Source organism: Lissotriton vulgaris, chromosome 2_1, assembly GCF_964263255.1.
Source record: "Lissotriton vulgaris chromosome 2_1, aLisVul1.2, whole genome shotgun sequence".
Classification (NCBI taxonomy): Eukaryota; Metazoa; Chordata; class Amphibia; order Caudata; family Salamandridae; genus Lissotriton; species Lissotriton vulgaris.
Genome location: NC_141687.1, coordinates 794979009 through 795002978, shown reverse-complemented (window position 1 = coordinate 795002978; position 23970 = coordinate 794979009).

Below are 23970 nucleotides of genomic sequence, written 5' to 3'. Positions count from 1 at the left end.
TGAAAAACAGATGAACAACCAAAATGTATGTTAATACCAAACCTACATCATACATTCAAGACTTGTGGGCAACTAGTGCATACTTCCATGACTTTCCTGACAATATTCTACATCCATATATTTACAATTTGCTTGAAGACGTGGGCCATAGTCATAGTCACTGAAAAAAATGTTATGGTTAAGTACTAAGATGCGTAACGTAGCAATATTATAAAAAACAGAAAGATTTCCTTAAAAAAACAATTCAAGGGAACTATGGGTAAGTCCGAAAAATAAAAACAAACAGCTATAATTGATCTAATGCACTGCTTAGGATATCACACATGATTTAAAAATTACCAATTGATTTCATGACTGGTGACACCACACATAAATTCTCAAAGTTCACATTATAGGTGACATGATATGGGTGTACAGCACTGATCGTTTCAAGGTGTTCTCACAACAGGTAACCAAGTCTACCATGACATTGGTATGACCATTATTGGACTTGGCCCTCCTTGAGGGTCATCCCTAACGTTTTGCCTTCACACACCTGTTTATGGAACTGATTTTGTTGTCTTTGGGAGGAGCAGGTTTGGCAGTATGGGCTGGACGGTTCACATTGTAGCAGAATCAAGACTGATTTGCATATAGCTTGGTCCAAACTGAGTGGCTTGGTGTGCAAAATAATGATGGACTGACGGCCCGAGTAATTACCAGAGGCTGAGATTAATTCAAGCATTCCATTCATCAGTTTTTGTATACTTCAGTATGTCGCACTAAGGGGCCTATTACGATGCCGTAGGAAACTGCTCCGACCCTCGTTCGGAACCGTTTCTACAGCATCGTAATCAGCAGTTTGTATTCATTTCCAAACAGCCCATTTGGATGGAGTTGGTCAGAAATTAATCCAAACTGGATTTCCGAATGGCTTCTGATGGCCTCGGAGAGCCAGTCTGCCATTGGAAAAGCCTCCTGTAATCCCAAGGGCGACTCTTTCTGCCCGAGGGATTACAATGTCGGATTCCGACAGCCTTTCTGTGTCCGCCTTTCCAACACAGAAAGTCGGTTGGAAGTCGACTTTGTGGGCCCCCAGCAGGGCCCCCATGGGTGCAATGCCTCTGGATGGTGTACGAGGGGGCACCTGTGGTGCCCCCCTGTTGATCTCTGCACCCCGTGGCAGGCACCTCAAGGTGCCTGCCGTGGGGTGTATGGATAAACTGCACTTCTTCTCTTTACATTGAGAGCATGCATTCCGGTCAGAATGCATGCTCCTATTTTAAAGAATAGGACTGCGACCTGCTGGGTTGGGACCGCTGATAGGAGGTCGATCGGTCCCAGTACCCAATCGATGTCCGACAGACTCAAGTCCATCCGACATCCAAATCCCCCCCTAAATAGGAAAGGTATGCCCAGACGTGGGTCTTGTGCACCCTGTGTCAATGGAACTAAGCAATTCCCGGCTGATGAGCCCATAACAAGGGCAAAACCGGTCGTGAGTTTCAGTTCAGGTAGGCCCTGGCCTAGCAGTTCAGGCTGCACTGTTCCCATTGGAGCAGGGTCAAGACTGATTTTCACATAGCTGGATCCAAACTGAGGTCATATGGTCCGCAAAATAATGATGGACTGGGATGCAGCCCAAGTAATTATCAGTGGCTGAGATTAATTAAAGCATTCTATTCATCACTTTTTGTATACTTTAGTATGTCAACCAAAGTGGGTCCCGGGCACACTAAGTCACTAGAGCCAAGCTATACCTGACAGATGAGCCCATAACTAGGAAGAATCCGGTCCTGGGTGCTTGTGCTCCAGTTCAAGGAGAACCTGTGCTTGGCAGTTTGGGCTGAACTTTTCCCGTGAGGAACAGGGTCAAGACTAGTTTACAAGTAGCTGGGTCAAAACTGAGGTGGCATGGTGTGCAAAATCTCGATGGTCTGGGATGCAGCTTCAAGTAATTTTCAGTGGCTGAAATTAATTCAAGCATTCCATCCATCACTTTTTGTATACTTTAATATGTCTCCCTAACTGGGATGGTCATGCCTAGACGTGGGACTTGTGTACACTGTGTCATTGGAACCTGGCTGATAAGGCCATTACTAGGGCAAAATTGGTCAGGTTGTTTGTGTTCCAGTTCTGGGGGGACATGGCTTGGCAGTTCGGGCTGGACTGTTCCCACTGGAGCAGGGTTAAGACTGATTTACATATAGCTTGGCCCAAACTGAGGTGGCATGGTGTGCAAAATAAAAATCAATCAGTCAATCATAGCATTTATAAAGTGCACTACATACCTATGAGGGTCTCAAGGGGGGGGGGGAAGCTGGCTCTGCTACTGTTCGAAGAGCCAGGTCTTGAGAATTCTTCTGAAGGTTAGGAGGTCTTTAACCTGCTGCAGATGGACGGGGAGGTAATCCATGTCTTGGCAGCGAGGTGGGAGAATGATCTGCCACTGGTGGTCACTCTTCGGAAGCGGGGGATGGTGGCGAGGGCGAGGTCTGCAGAGCGGAGCTGGCGGTTGGGGGTGTAGAGGCTGAGATGGTTGTTGAGGTACGCTGGTCCATTGTTGTGGAGTGCCTTGTGTGCGTGGGTGAGGAGTTTGAAGGTTATCCTCTTGTTGATGGGGAGCCAGTGCAGGTCTCTCAAGTGGGGTGTGATATGGCTGCGGTGGGAGATGTCGAGGATCAGGCGTGCAAAGTCATTCTGGATGTGTTGGAGCCGTTTCAGGAGTCGAGCCGGGGCTCCGTCGTAGAGGGCGTTTCCTTAGTCCAGTCTACTGCTGACGAGGGCCTGGGGGACTGTCCTTCTTGTTTCAGTGGGGTTCCACTTGAAGATCCAGCGAAGCAGGCAGAGGGTGTTGAAGCAGGAGGAGGAGACAGCGTTGACCTGCTTCGTCATGGAGAAGGAGGAGTCGAGGATGACCCCTAGGTTGTGAGCGTGGTCTGTGGGTGTAGGGGGTGCTTCTAGTGCAGTAGGCCACCAGGAGTCGTCCCAGGCCGAGCAGGTGGGTCTGAGGATGAGGACCTCCATCTTGTCCGAGTTCAGCTTCAGACGGCTGTTTCCCATCTAGTCGGCGACGACCTTCATTCCTTCGTGGAGGTTGGTTTTGGTGGTGAGGGGGTCTTTGGTGAGGGAGAGGATCAGCTGGGTGTCGTAGGCTTAGGAGATGATGTTGAGGTCATGTTGTCGTGCGACGTGGGCAAGCGGTGCCATGTAGACGTTGAATAGCGTTGGGCTGAGGGATGAGCCTTGAGGTACGCCGCAGATGATCTCGGTGGCTTCGGAGAGGAAGGGGGGGAGGCGGACTCTTTGTGTTCTGCCGGAGAGGAAGGAGGTGGTCCAGTCCAGGTCCTTCTCTCAGATTCAAGTGTCGTAGAGGCGTGTTCATAGTGTGCGGTGGCATACCGTATCGAAGGCGGCTGACAGGTCCAGGAGGATGAGGGCTGCGGTTTCTCCATTGTCAAGCAGGGTCCTGATGTCGTCGGTGGCAGAGATGAGGGCAGTTTCGGTGATGTGGTTGCTGCGGAATCCGGACTGGGAAGGGTCCAGGATGCTGTTCTCCTCGAGGAAGCTGGCTAGTTTTTGTTGACAGCCTTTTCGATTACCTTCGCCGGGAACGGGAGCAAGGAGATGGGTCGGAAGTTCTTGAGGTCCTTGGGGCTGCCTTGGGTTTCTTGAGTAAGGTGTGGATCTCTGCGTGCTTCCATCTCTCCGGGTAGGTTGCTGTCTCGAAGGAGATGTTGATGGTTTTCCAGAGATGGGGTGCGATGGTGCTGCTGGCTTTGTTGAAGATGAGTTGTGTGTGCAGGGGTCTTCCGGGGATCCGGAGTGGATGGTGTTCATGATCTTGATAGTGTTGTCGTTATTAATGTTGTTCCAGGCGTGCAGTCGGTTGGTTCGGGTGGTGGTCGAGGGAGCGGGGGTCTTGGCGGTTGCCAGGGTGGTGACAGCATCGAAGCTGCTGTGGATGTCTGTGATCTTGCAATGGAAGAAGGTGGCCAGCGAGTCGCAAATGTCTTGTGATGGTGGGATGTGGTTGGTGTTGGAGCTGGGGTTGGAGAGTTCCTTTACGATGTTGAATAGCTCTTTGCTGTTCTGTGTATTTGTTGTCTAGGCGATCTTTGAAGTAGGTCCTTTTGGCCGATCTGATGAGGTGGTGGTGTCTGCAGGTGGCGTTTTTGTGGGCTGTGTAACTTTCCGGTTTTTGTTCATGGATCCAGTTTCTTTCGAGTTTTCAGCAGGTACGCTTTCGGCAGGTACGCTTGGAGGCCTGGAGGTCTTCAGTGAACCAGTTGGTTCTATTGCTGTTGTGGGAGCTGCGGGGCTTCTTGAGCGGGGCGAGGGTGTTGGCACAGTCATTGATCCATTGTCTAAGGCTGCGGTGTCGGTAAAGTCTGTGGGTGGGTTCTTGGCGAAGGCGGTGGTTAGCTGGTCCTCAGTGACTTTGCTTCAGCGGCGGCGAGGCATCTGCTGGGTGTGATGGGGTGTGGGGTGTTTCTGGAAGGTGAAGTGGATGCAGCGGTGGTCGGTCATGTGGAGTTCGGTCGTGTGGTTGAAGTAGACATGGGAGCTTGTTGAGAAGATGAAGTCCAGTGTGTGGCCGGCGGAGTGGGTGGGTGTTGTGACGAGTAGTCTGAGTCCGAGGTTGGCGATCAGGTTCAGGAGTTGGGATCATTGCTTTTCTTGAGGTGGAAGTTCAGGTCCCCGAGGAGGATGTAGTCCATGGAGGCTAGGTTGTGTGTGCTGATGAAGTCGGTGAAGGCGTGGTTGAACTGTGGTCGTGGTCCGGGGGTCTGTAGACAAGGGTACCTCTGAGGGTGGTGTTGGGGTTGGTGTGGATCTGGAAGTGCAGGTGTTCGGCGGTGTTGAGGGTGTCGTCGGTGTTTGTCGAGACTTTGAGAGTGTTCCTGTGGACGATGGCAATTCCTCCTCCTACTCCGTTGGTGCGGTCCTTGCGGGTGATCTTGTAGCTTTCCAGGATGGCTATGGCGATGTCAGGGGCCGAGGAGGGGTTCAGCCAGGTCTCTGTCAGGACGTCGACGTCTGGGGAGGTAGAGTCGAGTAGGTCCCAGAGTTCGACGGCGTGACTGCGGGTGGAGCGGGTGTTCAGAGGGATGCATCGGAGGAAGTTGGGTTCTTCGGTAGGTGGGTTGGTGGGCCGGATCCTGGTGAAACTGCAGTCCCGACAGGAGAAGGGTCTTGGAGTGTGCTTTGGGGCGGCCAAGCAGCAGGTGCCTGATCGTCTGGTGTTGAGGGCATGGAGGGTGCGGGAATAGCAGCAGAGGCGGGCGTTGTGGTGTTCGCGGGGGTATAGGGGTCCTGGCGCTGGGCGCTGTCCAGGCACGGACGGGCCCAGACGGGCTTGCCTTAGGTACGCCTTTAGCACGCCAGCAGCGCGCCCGCTGCCGCGGCCACGCAGCGGTTGCCATATAAGGTGATGTGGGAGGGGGGGCAGCTGGGCGGTGGGGCGGCGAATGGGAGAGCGGGGGCGGGCCGCAGACAGGCAGCGGCGGGAAGGGATGGGGATCAACAGAAGGCAAGTGTGAGCGGGGGTAGGGGTACCACAGAACGTATGCAAAAGAATAGGCAAAAAACGGCACAATACAGTACAGAAGATCCAAGTAGAACAGTGACAGAAAAATGAAAAAAATTGCAGCAGAATGCAGCTACCAGGTCAACACAGGGGAGAGCAGCGCGAGCAAAGGAATGCGAGCAGGGGGAGGGGGAGAGGCGAACTCACAGTGGCAACAGCTGATACTGAGGCAGGCAAACACAGGCGGGCTGTGCGGCGAGGGGAGCGGCCTGACCTGCAAGCATTGACTGGGATGCTGCCCGAGTAATTACCAGCGAGTGAGAATAATTCAAGCATTCCACCCACCACATTTTCCTGCCCAATTTGATGCCTACAGACTGTTCCTCGGTCACATGACTGGGTGTATTTGGCATTTGGGCTTTGTTTATTCCTCCCAGACAGCCACACTATAGAGGTATTGGGTTTGCTTGTATTGCCCATCAACTGGCATGATGCTGGGCGAAATTACACACAGCCCCACTTACAACTGAATAGGTTGTGCCCTGCCTTAACACAAATGACTTGTCACCACTGCATTATTCAAGCAACCACATTAGACCGAGGGGAGGGAAGGCAGGAAGCTTTAAGAACTTTAAAGGGAATTCTCTGTAAACTTCTCCCACTTCAAAGAAGACATCAGGTATAAAAATAGCCCCTTGAACCTACTCTAAAGAGTCACCTCTGGACATGTGGAAGACTGCTTTGATGCTTTGCAATAAGGACTGTTACTCTGTTGTGTTGCTGCCCTACTACCTGCTTCCCTGATACTTAAGTGAAAGGACTGGTCCTGCATCTTGAACCCAAGACCACCAGAGTCTCTCGAAGGACTAGTTGGATGGCCTCACAATCAAAGCCTCAGGGACAGAAAAGGCTCCAACCACCTTGAACTAAGCATGGGCGAATTTTGCGGATCTCGCGTTCGTGAATTTTGCGGATTTGCGAACTCGCAATCCGCAAAATCCGCGAATTCCCGCGAATTTGCGGATTTTTTTTTTTGTGTTCGCCCGTGTTTCTGCCAGTTCGCGAGGGTTTTTACAATTTCGCAATTTACGAACTTACCTGTCGGGTCGCAAGTTTTGCGAACTTGTTGTTTCTACGTGTCCAGCCTGTTTGGGACACTCTTCTTCATCACTGCCACTCTCTGTCACCACTGCCACTCTCTGACTACTCATGCCACCCTCTGGCCCACCCATGCCACCCTCTGTTTCATCACCACACCCTCTGGTTGTCCAGTGTACATTATTTTCGGCAAAGCAAAGCACACCTTCCCTGCCTCAAGTGACCTGAATTAATTTGGGGCTGATTAATGTGTCACAGAATATTTTTTTAGCTGGCACCTGCTTCCTTAGTGCGCCCTGATTAGTGATCTTTTGCACTTGCTAAGTGCTTTCATTGTTGCAAAATTAGTTACAACACCTGCCCTGCCCCAACTGACAATAATGAATTAGGGGCTGATTAATGGATTTTAACTTCCAGCCTGGCTCCTGCTTGTCTCCCTTAGCTGTAATTCAGGACCTTTGTGGCATATGTGTAACTATTCTGAGGTTCAGAGCAGGGTCACATAATAGTTGCAACTGGCAACTGAACTCTGGAGGGGCCCCTCAGGAAGCACTACAGGAAATGGCTACTAATGATGAGCCTTGAACTTTTGAACCTGGCAAGTAGTTTCAGTTTTGCTAAGATCGTATTTCTGCAATTTAGCACTTATTCGCGGGGCGCGAAGTTGTACTGGGAAGCCGCGAACTCACGCGAACAGTGCGAGCAGTGCGAGCAAAATCCGCTGCTCGCGGATTTGCGGATTTTGCGGGAGATTCGCGAATCTCGCGGATTGCGAATTTCCCAAAAATCCGCAGAATCCGCGAGCGAAACGGATTTTCCGCCCATACCTACCTTGAACCCACACCTGGATTCTGTTTGCATTGAATACACCCCCCCTAGTGGTGCTACCCCAGTCCTGGACTATTGAGATTTGGTCTGAAGGTGCTCTGTCAGCCCAGCTGTGGTCCTGTGAAGCAAAGCCAACGCAGTATGATGCATTTCATCTCAGCTCACAGTCTCCTCAGAACAGTTGCAGCATGATGCATCCTTGACACAGGGCATTATAAGCCCCTCGTCAACATCATCCGCAATGACAATGCAGGAATTGCATCTCAATAACGCAGCTCTCCGGAACTGCTGGTGCGTGACACATTTTCAACACAGGACTTCACATCACAAGCCCCTCATCAACTACAACCTCAACGACAATGCAAGACTCCGCATTGCTGCCTTACAGCTTCTCGGAACTGCAGATGCACTACACATTCTTGATACAGGAACTGTCAATGGTCTGCAAACCAGGATTTGAGGTACTTTTGTTTTGTGGACCTTCCTTGGTCCATGTAGCTGGCCTGAACTTGTGAATTTGGTCTGGTCCTGCGCGATCAAATAATCACAGTTAGCATGTTGAGCTTTTATGCACTATTTTTACCGGTTCAAATGATTTAACGAAATATACACTATCTTTGAAAACTTGTTGAGATACTTTTTGTTTGTTATTTTTGAACTTTATTACTGTTTGAAGTCCTACATAAATACTTTACACATTGATTTTAAGTTAAGCCTAACTGCTTTTGTGCCAGACTACCAGAGGGTTGATCACATGTTAATTCAGGATTTTCTTGTGTCTCACCCTGACAGAGATTGTGGTTGGTGCATAACTAGGGTTTCACCCTCCTTCACCAGTAACCCAATGTCCATCATTCGTGTTCAGCAGTGAGATTAGGACTTGTGTTTGTACAGTGCCATACAGCAATTTTGTGTTACACTAAAACTCCCTGATAAATAATTTGATATCAATTCAAGCCTTTTTTAAGTTCTCCTTTTTTCTCTCATTTAGTAATTTTTCCAAAATTAATTCCCATCTCACTTCCATAAACCTTTTTTGTTGTTGCATCTACCAAACCTTGCCAGAATGGAAATGGATTACAACTGCCTATCATACTACAAAATGAGGGAACTAAATGAGTTCTGCAAGGAGAGGAGACGTCCAGCCCAAATAAACACCAAAAAGCTGAAGCTCCTAAAGGCACTGAAGGTCTCGGCAAATGTTCACCAGTTACTAGTTACAGCAAAAGAAGGGGATGATGCTGTGGAAAGGCAGGTAGAGGATATCAGTTCTGAAATGCAGCATTCAGCTGAAGGGGATAACTTGTCTCCAGAAATGTTGGTGCCTGCCAAAATGGAGAGCAGTGTACCTTCCCAAGGTCTGTCCCCAGAGGAGCTGGTTTAAAGTCTTTGAGGGTGCTCTGGAGATGAATTGAGGCTATTCTCTGCAGACCTGGTGAATGGAGGGACACCCTACTAGGCCTAGAGAAGGGGGTCATGGTGAGGTATCCCCCTTGAAGAACACCCTTGTCAGGGAGTATGGGCTCACTCCAGAAAAGTACGGGCAGAAGTTTAGGAACATCCAGAAGCTGCACCATAAGTCCTGGGTGGATTGTGTGGATTATTTTTGCAAGGCACTGGAAGGTTGGATGAAGGGCAGTGAAATGAAAGATTGCCATAGGCTCGACAATTTGATGGTAAGAGAGCACATGGCCAGTCTTTACTTTGAGGAATTGCGGCAACACCTGATTGATAGCAAGCTCACTGAACCCAGGGGACTCACTAAGGAAGTGGACCTCTCGCTCAGCATCAGAGTCCACAAGAAAGTATCTGGGAGTGACCCAAAGAAGCACAGTTCACGTTTTAAGATTCCCCCAGCAGTGTGTGGGGGGGTTTAAAAATGACCTGAAAGGTCCCAAAGTAAAATGAGGGGTGAGGGTTCCCAAGTCCCTTCGGAGAAACTGGGGAGAGATTCTGGTGGGTAGTGGCCCAGGGCACCCCATTTTCAACCTGACTGTTTTAAGTGCTCATAACTAGGACACAAGCGGGGGGACTCTGTCCGTCCTTAGAAACTACCCCCAAGTGGTGTAGGAGCTCTACCAGTGCTGTCGATGTGTCCTAGCGGTAAGTAGTCCCCTGGGGCAGGTCATTGGCCATGCCATGATCTCCCTTATTTGGTTGATATATTCAGAGTGTGAACAACTGGTTATCTCTGAGGGTGGGACAAACATTTTGAAGACTTGTGTTCTTTGTTTGCTCATTACAAACTTTTCTGTGGGGCATCAACTTTTAATTGTCCATCTTGCTCTATACCTTAAATGTAAAAATATCTGTTTTGGAGGGCAGAGTTTTAAGTAGCAAATTTAGTGATATTTACCTCATTGTCACATCAGATGTGATGCCACCAGTAATGTCAATGTGTAAGTTATATGCAATGGCATCTGTGGCATCATATGATATGCTATGAGAAGTGCTTTTGCTTATTTATGGATGTGTAGCTCACCACAACTGGTGAAATGCCATGGTTTATAGTGGTGGTATGTGGAACTATTTGAGTTTCAGAAAAACTCAGTGAGATTTGGAGGAATTCCGCCAATGGGCAGAAAATATGCTGCTTGTGCTGCAATTTAGGGGCGGTAGCGTGAGCAGCACTGAAAATCAGTGCAAACGGCACCAAGCATAGCGCAGGAGCACCCAGCATAACGCAGGAGCACACAGCCATCCGAGTTAATTTTGCTGCTGTTTGAGTAAAAAATGTACTCAAGTGGCAGCAATCTAATCGAATGGCAGCACTCTGACTGCGATCGCTGCCAGTGGCCGCCCGCCTAAGGAAATCACACTAGGGGGTGCCAAATCTCGCTTGCAAACTCTCATTTTCTGGAGCCTCGTGGAAGAAAACGTCTGCCACATGGCTGTTGGTGGATTGTGGCCAGAACATTGTGTTATAGAGTGATTCCAAATGGCCAAAAGTCCACCAATACCGCAGGCGGAACGGAAAATTCTGCCCACCCCTAGTTTTTAGGTTGTGACCCTTTAATTTAATTTATCTTCAAATTATCTTTTTCTGCATATTTTTAATAACATTTTAGGTTATTGATACTAGTGCTTAAACACAATCTCTGGCACAACAATCATTGTATAAATTTGCGATTCCTTATTTGCGATATTTAAGGAATCGCAAATAAAGAATCGCAAAATGCGATGCAACATAAAATTTGCGATTAAATAAAGAATCGCAAAAAATAGCAAATAAAATAGCGATTCCAGCAATTACGATTTCGCAATTAGCGATTTCGCATTTTGCGAAATCGCAATTACCGGAGTCGCACATTGATGCATCTTGATGACATCAGAACCAGGAAGTGAGCAGCCCAAGCCTCATTTTCAGTGCAAAGGCTCAGGGAGAGGAGGGAGATCACTCTGGGAGCTGAACAGGAGTGGAACTGAGAGATTGGAAACACCTGGCAAGTAACTGAACATGGAAGCTGCACAAACAGCAGAGGACAGCCAAATAGGCAGGAAAAGGAAGATTTAATATTCTGAGAAAGAGATTGGCACCCTCATTGAGGGAGTAGTCCACAGCCATGATAAGCTGTTTGGCAAAGCATCTTTAAAAGTGCCAGAGCAGGAGAAAAGAAAAATATGGATCTGGATCCAAAACAGAGTGAATGCCATTGGGGTGACACACAGCACCACTGAATAGCTGAAAAAGCGATGGTACGATTTGCGCAGTCGGGCTAAGGTGCAAATTGCTGACCGGCTGAAGGAGGCAATGAAGACAGGAGGGGGAACACCAACAGACACTGGCAACACTCCCATGGAGGACTTGGTGGAATCCACAATCCAGCCTGAAGCTGTTGTTGGTGTGACACAGCTAGACACCTCAGGAGCAGCACACACATCTGAAGGTAAGATGAATGCATGTTGCCATTGTCCGAAATAATAAAGTTAGAACCTGAGCTCAGAACAGTTGAAGTGCACACTTATTAGCATCTATTACACAATGTTTTCAGTAAGGGAAGTGCATTATGGGAGATGTAGGCAGGTCAAGCAGTTACAATGAAAAACAAACAAATATGCAAAAAACCACTCTAAATAATGTAACATATGCTCAATTTAATGACAAATAAAAAAATTAATAACTGTGATATGAGCTCACAAGCATGAATTAATGCTGTTTTGCAGTGTTTAACCTCACAGATGCAGAATGTTTAGAGGCTGAGGATAGTGATGTCCAGGAAATGCAGCACTCCAGCGCATCTGAACATGAGGACACAACGGTTCTGCCAGCAAAAAAGTCACGAGCACCAAACTCACACAGGGCACCTGTCCCAATACTGGTCCCCATGGCTTCAGATGATGATGTCAATGCAACACCTGAGGGCAGCCATCGCCAATCCACTCCCATCACAACTCCACAAACACAGGTCCGCAGAGGCAATCTCAGAGTCCGGCGTAGAAGACTTAGAGCACGCAGTACACAGCAGGCAGAGCAACCAAATGATGTCTGGGGTGGCCTTGAGGGACAGATGCTTCGTACGCAACGCCTGCAGAGTAAGAACACACGATTAGTTCAGATCCAAATCGGAAAGATGGCAAACAACATTGCAGTACTGTCCAATAGTGTGCAGCAACTGACCAAGTTCAAGCAGGAGGGACATGCATCTCAGAAATAACACCATTGCCAACTTATGCAGCACCTCAAAATGTATGAGAAATCTAACAATAGGCTGGCCACTGCAACTGCCCTGCTGGCACGTAGGTCTGTGACCATGCAAACACAAATGTGCCATTGGAGCGGGGATGTGGCTAAAGCAGTGGACCAGGTGACCAATACTGTGGAAATGATGAGTGCATCCACTAGTGCAGCCAACATGTCTACGCAGGAAGAGGGTAGTGAGGGTGCCTCAAGCATGAGCAGTATAGTCATGCCAGTTGCCACTGCAGTGAGACGCAACACACGCAGCAGTACCCCCTCCACTTCCAACATGAGGGATGAAGATGCTGGCTCTGACAGGCGTCTGGGTGTTTGTGGAGAAAGCGCTAGACTTCGATGTACAATGAGATTTTGAGATGGTGACGTAACCATTGTTGCAATGTGACCTTTTGACTGACTTTCAAGTCATCCTTACTTTTCATTCCACATATGTCCATAACATAGACTCCTGTGACACTGGTCACATTGAAAGTGTGCTTCAACATTCTGGTCATTGTTTCTATGCATAAAGCTTACTTGGCTTGCAATATACAGTTTTTGTGTCATCATTACTTACCTTAGAAGGTATTTTATGTGATGTCCAATCTTCTCCTGCGCCCTTCTGCTGCGCTTGACCCTTTTAGTGCACAGTGGTGTGGCACTTGCTGGTTTCCATCCTCTGAGTCGCTGTCAGACAGCTCGATTTCCATTCCTCCCTTGGTCGCAATATTGTGCAGTATGGCACATGCTGCTACTATCTTACAGCATTGTTCAGGGTTGTATTGGAGTGCTCCACCAGTCTTATAGAGGCATCAGAATAGGCTCTTCAGCAGCCCAAATGTGCGCTCTATGACATTCCTTGTTGATATATGTGCTGCATTGTACCTCTGTTGGTTTGCAGTTGTAGGATTGAGGTAAGGTGTCATGAGGTAATTAAGGCGTATGCGCTGTCACCTACATGTAAGGAAGCAAAGGGGGTCAGTGGTTGTTTGACATTGACATACGTACAATGAATGTAAGAATGTATTGCACATATTTACCAAGCAGATGACCCTCTCCAAATTCTCCCCTGACAAGACGGGTGTGAATGCCACTTTGCCTGAATATATAGGAATCATGTGCACTGCCTGGAAATTGCGCCACAATGTCAGTTATCATGTTTTTGGCATTGCAGACAACCTGAATATTGAGGGAATTATAACATTTCCTATTCCTATATAAATATTCCTGTGCTGCAGGGGGACATATTGCCACATGGGTGCAATCATTACAACCCAAAACATGTGGAAAGCGAGCAATCTGGTAAAACTCCTGTTTAGTTTTAACAAGGTCATGCGCTGTGGTAGGGAAATTGATGTGTGAGCCTATCTGGACCATCATGGCATCAAGGAATGCTTTGAATACTCTTGAAAGTGCGCTTTGCGACACACCTCCAACTGCTGCAATGACTCCCTGAAAACTGCCTGACGTCAGTAGATGTAGGCAACATAGGACCTGCACATGCATTGGGATGGCATTGATCCTGCGTGTCTGTCATTGCAGGATGGGGTCCAATTCATTGATGAGATCATGGATCATTGCTGCATTCAGCCTATACTTATCGTATATTTCATCCTCTTGCTGTCCTAGCAAAGTTATGCGAACTCTGAAAATGCGCTCATTTATCGGCCTCCGTCTGTATCCAGCAGCCTGCAGCCTCATCCTCCTCGCCATCAGGCAAAGCCCTGCCATTTTGACTTGTGATAGCTCATTCTAAGTGTGTTTAAATAAGTTTAAGTTGATTTGCAGCTGTATGTGATTTGCACTCATGATTACCACCTGGTTGTGATCCTTCTTATTTTGCAATTGCAATTTTGTGATTTTCAAGGAAATCGCAATTTGCGATTTTTCATGCATTTCATTTGCGATTCTTTATTTGCGATTCTCTATTTGGGAGGCGCAAATACAGAATCGCAATTATTTTCTCCGAATTTTTTGTGATTCTTTATATTTGCGAAAATCAGTGTTTTTCGCAAATATACCGTTGATGCATTGCTACACTGTATTTTGAGATCGCAAATGCAATTTTTTGGTGATTCGCAATTTTTGCGATTTCTTAAATGCTTGATGCATGTGCCTGAATGTTCTTTAGTGCTAATTTTGTCAGTCAATATGCATTTCATTTTACCATAATCTATTTTCCAGAGCATGAAAAAGGCAGTGTTCAGAACCTGTAGGCTCAGAGGGAACTGGTGTGAATGAACAGGGCACCCACAGAGGTGTCTCCTGACCCCCTTTTTGATGGGGTGCACCACCTACACTTCATGGCCAAATTATATTCTTTTTCTTAAAGAGATTCAGAAGCCAGCACATATGTTTCACAAAACATAAAACCTAACACGGGCAATGTAGAAAAACAATCCTCTGTACATCAGATTGCAACTGTCCTTAACCAATCAGAAATTATTTTGTATTCAGTTTTTGAAACTTAAACCAAATTGAGAATCGAACTGTCAACATAGAGCTCTATAGTCTACTCTAATAGTTCAAAATGGCTTTGTAATTTTGCACCAAACAGCAAAAAATTCAAGTGGGACTAAACACTACTTTCCTGCCCAAGTTTGTGAAAATCTGTTTAGTAGTTTTTGCAGAGCACCAAAGTAAAATCTTATTTGCAAGCCCCTTCATAACTTTGGCTAAAGAAATTGTTCAGTGGTCAAATGTTCTAGAAATATTTGTGTGGATTTTTCAAACAGAGGGAAAGGCACTAGTATCACTTTAGTATAGAACATGATAGTCCAATATGTTATATTACAGAGATAGTTTAGATGTAAAACTATCAGCATTGCATTTTTCACAAACATCGTTAGTATTGGATTTTTTTAAAAGGACGCTAAATTACACATTTGATGATTTATATAATGTTCCTTATTTAGTTTTTATTTAATGTATATATTTACATCTTTTTAAACATATTTTTTATAACATAAAATAAAAGGGTTTACTGTTATTTTTACATTTCTTATACTTTTTTAAAATACAAAACTTTTTATATATTTTCTTAATATTGTTTCAGATTTTGGTATTTTTCATCATTTTTTTAAACATGGAGCAATTATTTTAAACTATTGTATACAAGTGCTATACACACATTTTTTATAACAGATTTTAAATATGTTTTAAGTGTATTATAAATAGTACTATTTGATATTATTTATATTATATTTATTGTTTTTGCAGTTTTATTTACATTATCCGTTATATAAATATATTTTTCTACATTTTTTAAAAATGGTTTATAGGAAGATAGTCTTTTTTTGTTTACATTTAGCAGTCATTTTTGCATCTGCCCGACACTGTCGCAGATACGGGTCTGATCGACCTCTGGTCGGCGGTCCCAACTGCTTAATTTTGATGCAACCCCACATGGTGCAGTCACAAGCTCCCTTTTTTGTATTGGCGCTTGTGCTGTGGCTGGAAACTGGCCACAGCACAAGCTCCCATACAGAAAAGGTAGTTTGTGTTCATCCTTCCACTGTGTGGCAGGCACCACAATGCAGGGATCAACAGGGAGATGCAATAGGTGCCCCATGGGCCCCTAACCGGAGGCTGCTGGCTGAAGGGGGCCCTGCTAGGGGTCCCCAAAGTCGCTTTTGACAGGGTTTCCATGTTGGAAATCCCGGTATAGAAACCCTTCTGGAAACCGTCATTGCAATCTGGATTGTGTAAAACACCGTCCATATGAATTGCATGTCGGTTCCGACTGGCAGACGGGCTCTTAGAGCCAGTTGGAAGCCAGACGGAATGTCCAACCAGCTTCAAAACCGACTGTCTCCATTGTAATGAGGCTGTCAAAATTGAAACCGACAATCTCAGTCAGAAAGCCTCCGACCTAAGCTCGAAGGCTTGCCGACCGTGATTGTAACCCACCCTTAAGTTTACTTTTCTAGCCTACTCGGTCATTTTTATATCAGATTTGATTACAGCGATTCGCGATTACCTGCTGCTGATCATTGGATAAGATAAGACCTTTTTTATTTTGTTAGTTGTTATTTTGAGGGCTATTTAGTTGTAGGTTATGTTCTCTTTTAAGTAGTGACTACTTACAGTTTGGTACAACTCTTGTGTTAGAAATTGTCATGTTACAATTTGTGTTTATCATAGTTTTAATGTTATATTTAGGTTGTATTTGAAAGTTGTACTTTGTGAGGGTGGGTATGGTATGTTTTTGTTTATAGGTTAATGGATCAGAAGTCATCCCGTTGACCTGTGCTTTTTTTATTATTTACTAATTTCGTTTTGAGTAATCCAATATTATTATTTCTAATTTTCTTTGATTTTTTGAGTCTACTAAATTGGTATGTCTTTTTTGGGGGTTTTATAGTTCCTTATGACTTTGGTTTACTTAGATGGATTTACCCAAGATTTTCTTATTTTTGCATTTTTCTGGGGATTTGGACTTTATTTTTACCTTTTAATGGATTGTGTTTTAACAATATATGCATGGATGTAGATCTACATTCCATTGGTTTGGTTACTTATTTTAGGTTTATTTGAGTTACTGATTGTTCGTTTCTTACTTGTTGGTAGGTTCTATGAATTTGTAAAGTGTAGGTTGGGTTCTCCCTAGGGTGGTTTTGAAGGCATTGTGCCATCCTTCTACTGCATTGTTGATTGTGGCTTCTTTAGCCATGGTGCTGTCATAGACATTCCAACATTGTATTTTGAATTTGGGTTGGCATCGTTGTCCAGAGCGACCAACCATAGTGACTTCAAAGTAGTCCCTTAAGGCACTTAGTTTGTGTTTGTTTGGTTGGTAAAATGGGCTTTCTATAAGTAAATTGTAATGGTTAGATACCTCTGTTACAGAGATATATGCATGTGCAATTCTTTTTTTTATTTCAAAGGCAAGCTGGCTCTTTGTTGCATATTCTACATTTAGAGCAGATTGTTGGGTATGCCTCCAAATACTTTGAAAAAAATAATAGTAACAGCCTAGTACGGGCATAGTTTAAGTATTGTTGTTATCATGGATTGTTCAAAGTTGATTATTATTTTATCTGAGGAGTAGTTGTTTGTTTTCATTTTAGGGCCTAATTATGTGTTTGGCGACCCTCCTGGAGCACCACCACCACTGTGCTGGAAGGAGAACTGCCAAGCCCGTGGTGCGCCTGCCTACTGGATTATTAGTTGAATCCAGGGTCAGTGGACGATGTTTAAGTGATGTCATGGTGGCAGCTGTGTTAGGCTCATAGGAGTGCCATAGCAGCAAACTGCTACCACGACAGCATCAGCAACATGTGATCCTGGATCCTGGCAGAGGCAGCCATCCTGTGGTGGTCCAACCTCCACACTCGAAATACGGTGAGCAAATCCGCAATGGTGGCAGTGGTCAGACCGCCACCACGATTACGGCGGTCCTCGGAATAAGGCCCTTAATGTGGTTTGTTAGTGCTACTTTGCTTAATAGCTAGAAAGGCATTGATGAGGGGTATATTCGTATTTTGATATTCACCATGTACATTGTATATCTGAGTGAATAGTTTAGGGCCCATTTTGAATATTCCGTCCATCATCCATGTTTCACATTGGCTTAGTCTTAATACATTATTTAATCTAGCAAGTATAATAGTTTTCTGTTATTATTAAGGTTGTCATGTAGGAGGAAGGGATCATAATTATGTGTGGTGGGGAAGTGTTCAAGAACTTGGATGTCTTTGGAGCATATGTAGATAATTTCCATTTTGCGATTCTCAAATAGCGATTTTTAAGGAATCTCTATTTGAGAATTGCAAAATGGAATGTAGGTAATAAATCGCAATTTTTTTGCGAATCTCTAAAATTTCTTAATTGCGATTAGCAAATTGTGAATCGCAATTAAGGAATGAGTGTCCCATTCATTCCTATGGGCCAAGAGGCCCATAGGAATGAATTGGGATACATTCTCAAATTGCGATTTTCCAAGAGAAAATCGCAAATTGAGAATTGCAATTCCAAGGGTGTCAGGGTGTCCAAAAGACACCTGTTGCACCCCTGGAATGTGCCTGTAAGTACATGTGGCGCAGAGGCATGCCCTAAAGGTATGTATGTGCACCACATGGCACTTTGAATAAACAAAAAATGCCTTTTGACAGGAAATCGCAAAATACCATCTACTTGGAGTAGGTGGTATTTTGCGATTCCTTAAGCCAAAATCGCAATTTGCGAGGCAGCCCTACATAGCATTTCAGGAATCGCAAAATTGCGATTCCTTAATTGCTTGAACAGAATATGGAATCTCAATGTTTGTGATTCCTTATTTTGCTATGTGGCCCATACATACCGAAACGCCGTTTGTGATTCGCAAACGCCGACATTCTGAGAATTCCAGTGTTTGCGAATCGCAAACGGCTTCCTACATATGCCCCTTTGTGTCTTCTAGGGCAAACAGGAGTATCACTGGTGGCTTTCTTAGTTTGTGCTATTAAGTGGTTTAAAAAGATTATAGCTGATAGCCACCCTGTGTTCAGGTACTTTAGAATGAACATATTTTAGAATTGTAGTAGTGGGCTCTTGAGTACTAGTGATTGCCTCTTTTGAATCTTGAAATGAACTACATGTCTTAATTCAATTTCGCTGATATTTTGGGGGGTAGTTGTGTTCTCTCACTTTTATAACAACATAATTGTTTGTAGCAGTCCTCTCCTGCCAATTTCACCCTGCTGGGGGATCTCAGTATCCATCTGGATGATGTCTCTAGCCCATTCGCCCTCCACCTTATATCCAGCCTAGAGGCGCTACAACTCACCCAGAGAGTGGATAGCCCCACTCATATTAAAGGCCACCTTCTTGACCCGATATTTAGCAACTGCCCGGGCCTAGAAGTACGCAGGCCTACGCCTATTCCGTGGTCTGACCACCATTCAATCTTCTTCACTTGGACCATCCCCAATTCCCAACCACCTCACCAAATGATCCTACCCCTACGGAGAAATTGGTCCAAGCTTCCTGTACTTGAATGGCAATCCACTCTAGACAAAACCAGACCCGTCACTAACAATGACCCCACATTAGCAAATGAGGACTTTAATAGGTGGATTACTGGTTCCCTAGACTCGGTTCTCCCTCTGAGGAGGATGGAGGCAAAGCAGACTACTAAAACTGCCCTCTCCCGAACTGCGGAAACTTAAGAGTAAATGTAGACGTCTAGAAAGGAAGTGGGGACTTGACTTTTCCCCTGTTAGCAAAGCCACCTACAGAGACTCGATCAAGTCCTACGAAATGGAGATCAAAGCCGCTCAAGCAATTTTCTTTGCGGAGGAAATTAATATTGCCGCCTCTAAACCCAAAGAAATCTATAGGATTGTAAAGACTCTCTTGAAACGGCAAGAACCGTCCCCCAACACTCAGAATGCACAATCCCGCTGTAATGATCTAGCTAATTATTTCTCTGAAAAAATTCAATTGATATATTCCTCCTTTCAGACCCACCCTGCTCCTTCACAGGGAGAGACCCCACTCATTCCCGAGACTCATCCCACCCAATCCTTGCAGTCCTTTCCCCAAATCAATATGGCCACACTCAAACTTATTGCCCCTCAGGTAAAATCAGGCTCCCCCAAGGGCCGGGCTCCGCCGCGAACCATTGATATGGTAAATGAAAACATTTTCCCAACATTATTGAATCTACTCAATACCTACATAACTGCAGGCTCAGTTCCACCTCTCTGGAAACAGGCGATGGTCAAGGCTCTCCTAAAAAAACCTAGCCTCGACCAAACTGATCCTAAGAATTATCGTCCAATCTCCCTCCTCCCCTGGGCAAGCAAGGTGCTAGAAAAACATATCAACTCTGCACTAATGGAGTACATTGAAACTAGCCACCTGCTCGATGATTCACAAACGGGTTTTCGGCCCAAACATGGGACCAAAACCGCCTTGTTGGCAGTGACGTAGGAGGCACGGATGATCATGGACAGGGGGGGGCTCAGCAGCCATAATCCTCCTGGACCTAAGTGCCGCCTTCGACACTGTCAACCACAGCACACTATTGTCACGATTGACAAACATCGGAGTGTCGGGTAAGGCTAGATCCTGGTTAGAATCTTTCCTCTCCGACCGCTCCCTTCAAGTGTTCGAGGGCAATTTCACATCACCGAGTAAACCTCTAGTTTGCGGCGTCCCCCAGGGCTCCTCGTTAAGCCCAACGCTGTTTAATGTTTATATGCAGCCTCTAGCAGCTGTTGTCCGACCATTTGGAGTACGAATCGTCACTTAAGCGGAAGACACCCAGCTGGTGGTGTCCCTCAACCAGTTGGAATCCAACCCCGGCAATCTGATATCATGCCTGGAGGAGGTACCCAACTGGATGACCATGTCATATCTCAAACTAAACAGCGATAAGACTGAGCTAATGCTCCTGGGCAACCCCTCCCCCCTGGCTCTCAAGCTTCTCTGGCCCGTCTCATTAGGTTCCCCCCCGATGCCCAAAGATTAAATCAAGAGCTGGGGCATCTGGCTTGATAAAGCTCTCAACTTCAACGCCCAAGCCTCAAAACTCTCAGCAACCTGCTTTGGCCTGCTTCGGGTATTACGGAAGATTCTTCCTGTGTTACCATTTGAGGCCAGGAAGATCATGATCCAGGGACTTATCCAGTCTATACTGGACTTCGGAAACGCTCTGTATCTGGGTGCCCCCCAGTCGACCCTGAATACATTGCAGATTGTGCAGAACTGTGCACCCCGCACACTGCTCCAAACCCCCGCCAAACATCAGTTAGGGATGGATTAAGGGGCCTACATTGGCTGCCAATCAGGCGAAGAATCGAATTCAAATCTCTATGCACCATCCACTGAGTAATATGGGAAACTAGCCCGCCCATTAATCGCTCCCTGGCAACTCCATATTCTCCCGCCAGGCAGCTCAGATCATCGACCTCATTTCTACTGACGATCCCCAGGATCAGGAAAGCTAGATGTGGAGGCTGTGCCTTCTCGTATAATGCATCCAGGCTATGGAACTCCCTCCCCCTCCACCTGCGAGCAGAATCTAACCTGCTGGCATTCTGTAAACTACTAAAGACCCTTCTTTTCTTAAAGCCTAATTAGGTTCTGGCCCACCTCTTCTGCTCACAGTGTCTGTCAGCGCTAGGACGCCTCAGGGTAACTATCGCGCTCTATAAATTGTCTTTCCATTCCATTCCATAACAAGTATTAGAATAGTATTTTGTACATTTCTAATTAATATTCTCGGGGCTTCTGCTTTCTTGGCTGTAAGTGTAGCCCATGTGCAAAGTGTGTTATGTCATTGATTCATTAAATTGAACTGGAAAAAGAGCTGTGTTTCTGTATTTTATAACAACCATTATTTTGTGACCTTTATGCACTTATAGCTTCACTTTTGTAAAGTGTTTTCTGTTATTGGTTTTGGTTTAGTTGCTCTTTACTTGGCCTCATGGCAAAGGGTGCAGAATGTTTCCTTTGCTCATACCCTACTCTCAGAGTTGTCATCCTCACCTTAAAATCCTTAAGGGGGCAATAAGGACCCAACAATTCCTCAGCATGATGAACTTCGGTATTCATATCCACACTAGGTACTACATTCCTGATTAGGGAAAAAGAAAAGGGGATTGCCTTCCTTTTGTGCAGTAGTGAGTGGTAGCTGTGGCACCTGCATTATACATTGCATACCATAAATAACTACCAAGGGATTGGAAGCACAGTTTGTGAGAGACTACACCAGGTCCTCCCTACCAATAAATAGACATGTTTTCAACATAAAGTTGGTGAAGCTCCTCTTGAACTACAAAGCCTGGATCCACCTGTGCCCAATAGTATGTTTATTATCATTATTATCATATACCATAACTAATCTGGTCTAAGAAATTAAAAGGATGTAAAAACCTCACCTACTTATGTGGCTTGCTTCATCAAAGGGTCTTCTTTTTAGTCACTACGTCATCAAAACTCAATATTGTGTCCTCAAAAAGTGCAGCCCATGTGTTGTGTACATGGTGGGTGAAGGAGGCAATGATTTTGCCAGATATATGTCACAGTCTAGATAGAGCCCCTGTCAGCCTTGCTAATGCTGTCACTTCCACTTGAAAGGTAATCCATCACAGTCAACCCTTATAAAATTAACTTGTGTAGAAATGGTGCTGTAGTAATAACTGTATTAAAATATTCCTAAGTGCAAGGTAATGTGATTTAATAGGATCACCTTTTCACAGTGTTAAAACTGAGGCTACTGGGAATCAAGCACATTTGACATGACAGAAAGATTTGACAAGACAGAAAGTGACTAAGTACCTTGCTCGTAATCAATGTAGCATAAATAAGGAAGGAAGGGCTAGATGAACGACCCTTTTTTGCGCTCGCAAACAGGAGATCGGTCCGTTTGCGGCCACATAAAAGGGTAATGTCATCGTCAACTGCTATTTTGCAAGTCACTGACTCGCAAAATATCGTTTGTGACTCTCTCTATTAGGAAGGGCTGCCCCTTCCTAATAGCGAGACTTACTGCCATGTATTATTGTTTTGTGATCCCTTCCTCTTTGTGAGTATGTGAGAAAATATTTTTTAAGAGCAGTCAGTGATCTCAAGGACCACTGCCCGCTCTTAAAAAATGAAACTGAAAAGTTTCTTTTTCTTTTTAAATGCATCCTGTTTTCCTTTAAGGAAAACGGGATGCATTTAAAAAAAAAGAAAACTGCTTTATTCAAGAAGCAGTCCCAGACATAGTGGTCTGCTGACCCCAGCAGGCCACCATCCCTGGGATTGCTAGCCATTTCCAATGGGGTCGCAAATTGCGCTTGCCTCATGAATATTGATGAGGTATGAAATTTGCAATCCCATTGGGAATCGCAAACAGTGTCTGAGACACTGTTGTACATTGTATTTTGGGAGTCGATAATGCGAGTCACAAAGCGACGCAATTTGAGAGTCGCAAAATTCAAGCGTCGTACATCTGGCCCGAGATTTCTTATGCAGAAATGATATGGAAGTGCACTCAGATCTTTCATCCATGACCATGTTCTCCTTTAAATGTGTGTCTTTTCTTTCATTCATAATACCTCTGAGAAATGCACATCCATATTATTCAACTTCTCATACGTTCTATATTTGTATTTTACACAGATCACAAGCATGGTTCAATGTGGAGAAGCGTGGCTCAATGGTTCGTCGGAGCAGCGTTGAGGGGAAGGCAGTCTATTAGACCATGCAGTAACCGTTGCTTTACTGAGCAGTGAGGAAGGAATCCCCCAATACTACGCTTAGGCTCATGAGGTCAGAAAACCTTGAACCATAAGTTCTTCTATCGCCAATTGGGTGCAACAGAGCTTATCCACATTAAACATTGATAGGTACATTTCACCTAGTTTTTTGTTTTTGGTAGAATACACTTTGACATTCTACACCCATGTGAGTAAGGTGAGGATAACGTGCATATCCTCGTCCTGAAGAAGGAGTCGCTGTACTCGAAACATGTTGACGTTTTCAAAGGTTGATATACCCTAATATGTATATTTATCAACCTCACTTTGCACTTTGCACTTTTTAACAATACCAGCCGAGGACATAATAAATACATTTTTTCCTACGAGCCAGGTGTTTTTTAATTAACCTTCACTTTTTCACCTCACCTCACTACTCACACTCCTTCCCTAAACACACACCTACACATAGTTCACTATCAAGTGCTCCTGCGCATCCGTGAGTCGTAGCACGCCGCATCCCGTAGAGGGGTGTGAAGGCCCCGATGATGAAGCATGACACCAAGGGGCCTGTTGGTGTGTGAGGGGCATTTAAACAACACTGTGTGCTCCCCATCACTTTAGGGATCACCACCACTTTCTGAGTGGATTCTACTTTGTTTAATCAATGGTTAGAGCGGCAGACCTTG